Here is a 2,711-nt window from a genome sequence, read left to right as displayed (position 1 = left end):
AGACAATGTTTCCGAATTATACTATAATCACTGCAGGTGTAATACCACCATTGATTTTCCCCTATTAGTCTTTGTTAAATTGGCACTTATAAAAAAAATGTACAGTATTTACCTTTATTTCAACCAAAGAAATACTTTGCATGAATAAAGTTTAATCCTGTCCAGTGCTACAGTGAAAATTTCACACTACATTTCATTGCATATAAGAAAGTAACCAGCACCGGAAGTAAACAACCCAATTTTTACACTATTATTTACTGGTTACCTGCTTTGGTAACTAGGTAACCTTAACTTTCCAAAATATTTTATAAGACCATCAAATAAACAAAGAATGATGCTTTCAGACACCCAACATACATGTTTATGACTCAGAAAAAATTAAGTGCATTGAAATGCAGGGTTAATTTTCTACAACTGTCAAATTCAAGGGAATATTTTTTTAGATCTACTTTCGTATGCAACCGGATGTGCCGTATCATGATTTGGTGGTATTATACCTAAAGAACACCTAATTATAAATGTCAAATAAACTTAATGTAATTTTTTTCCCTCCAATTGCAAGTTATTTCAAGCATAACTGCCAAGTTTTGTTTCAGTCAGATCTATAGTTTCAGAGAAAATCACTATAATGTTAGGCCATATCCTACGGCGATTTCAGTCTTATTTCTTCGAAAAATCCTGTTTTCAGTGTATCATTATAAAATGCAGTGTTGACTAATATCTGATCATATACTCATGATCTAAGCATTCAAACAATTAAATAGGATACAAAAGACAACTTTAAGATGATATACAATTTTATTGCACCTTTTAGAGTTCATTTGAAGGTCTGTTTTGGTCTGTTTTGGTCCATTTTCCTTCTTCCTTCTTTTTTCATCAAAACTTGATATCTTTTGCCTAAAAAATAAAGCAAATGTAATTATTTTCCCAGAAAAAATGAAAGAAATGTAATTTCAAATCAACAATTAAAGTGTTTTAGCTGAAAGAACTGTTTCTATAAATGTCAACAGTCTCCACCGAAGTTTCTATAAGCCCTTATGTGTAACTTGAGTTTTTGGTCTGTTCCCCGAGTATGACAAATAACGGTTCCCTTTCAGTCAATCATAATTGTTACTGATATCAAAATCATTTTATTTATTTATTGCAGTATATTTCTAATAGATTTACACCTAAAAAGTCCACTTTCTTGTATTTTACATGAAAAAATGAGGAGAAAGAGTAATAAAAAAATACATCAAAATGGTTTTAAAAAGGGTTATGTCCCTTTGAATGCTGGTAAAAAAAAATGGTACGAATTATAAAATTTAAGTATGTGAGACTGGATTCTGATGTGTATAAATCCAAGGCAAGTGTTTAGATGATGTTTTGTCGGTGCAAAATACAGATGTCACAATGGCAAATTGTAAACTTTTGCGGCCAAAACAAAAATAAAACATGACATTAGTTGATACATACCTCAATGCTAAAGTGTCATCTGCAGACCAATTCACATATAAGATTTTTCAACAGAATGCTTGTCAGATTCATGGTTAACACTGAAATGAAAAATCACATGTTGTATAAACAAAACTGTAAAGGTGATTTAAAATTTGACACAGAGGCTCACGTAAAATGGGGATTAGCATGGCAAGCTATAAGAAAGGTCTCAATGTAATATATGTATGTTGATTCAAAAGTGTATATCATAAATTAAATTATATCATATGAAGAAAAATAAGACTTCTCTTTAAAACCATTATTGTTTTACCATTTTAAATCAAACAGTCTTGGTAGGGTTTGTGTTTTCGACACCTTGTTGGGTGTGTACCACGACAAACTTGGTGGTCTTGGTTAATATTAGGTGGATCGAAAGACAAGTGCTCAGGGTTAATGCATCTCTTCTGATGACACAGATGAGACACATCAAATTCCTCTGATAGGTCAAATTTCTCAGTGTGCAACATGTATGCAAATCTGTGACCATACAAGGTTCTTTTTTTCTGTCCCAAGGAAACCTAACACTATACACTGAATACAGCCTTGTCTGTCCACCCATTTGACTTAGCAAACACCCGTAAACCCCCATTTCAAGGCAATTTTCCCTCAAACGTGCTTTCTGTGTCTCAATCCATTCCGAATAGTCCATTTTTACAACGTATGAACTAGTTTAGTAATAATTTTTAAAAATGAAAGTACAATAAGGTCACCAGTGCACGTGTAGTTTCCCTAAATAGGTGTAATACCACCATTGATTTTCCCCTATTAGTCTTTGTTAAATTGGCACTTTTAAAAAAAATGTACAGTATTTACCTTTATTTCAACCAAAGAAATACTTTGCATGAATAAAGTTTAATCCTGTCCAGTGCTACAGTGAAAATTTCACACTACATTTCATTGCATATAAGAAAGTAACCAGCACCGGAAGTAAACAACCCAATTTTTACACTATTATTTACTGGTTACCTGCTTTGGTAACTAGGTAACCTTAACTTTCCAAAATATTTTATAAGACCATCAAATAAACAAAGAATGATACTTTCAGACACCCAACATACATGTTTATGACTCAGAAAAAATTAAGTGCATTGAAATGCAGGGTTAATTTTCTACAACTGTCAAATTCAAGGGAATATTTTTTTAGACCTACTTTCGTATGCAACCGGATGTGCCGTATCATGATTTGGTGGTATTACACCTGCAGAAAAATTTATTATTTTCATTTTGCTGTACAG

General features: G+C 32.1%; 1 long non-coding RNA gene across 1 annotated transcript; it reads right to left on the bottom strand.

The window, feature by feature from the left end:
• Nucleotides 1-779: 779 nt before the first annotated feature.
• LOC143046936 (uncharacterized) lies at nucleotides 780-2,443 on the bottom strand. The gene is made up of 3 exons (XR_012969318.1): nucleotides 2,290-2,443; nucleotides 1,456-1,535; nucleotides 780-897 (listed from the first exon to the last, which is right to left on the bottom strand). It is a non-coding gene; the product is annotated as an uncharacterized LOC143046936 (long non-coding RNA).
• Nucleotides 2,444-2,711: the final 268 nt, after the last annotated feature.

This window comes from Mytilus galloprovincialis, chromosome 9, assembly GCF_965363235.1.
Source record: "Mytilus galloprovincialis chromosome 9, xbMytGall1.hap1.1, whole genome shotgun sequence".
Lineage (NCBI taxonomy): Eukaryota > Metazoa > Mollusca > Bivalvia > Mytilida > Mytilidae > Mytilus > Mytilus galloprovincialis.
This window is presented reverse-complemented; position numbering and strand designations above follow the sequence as displayed.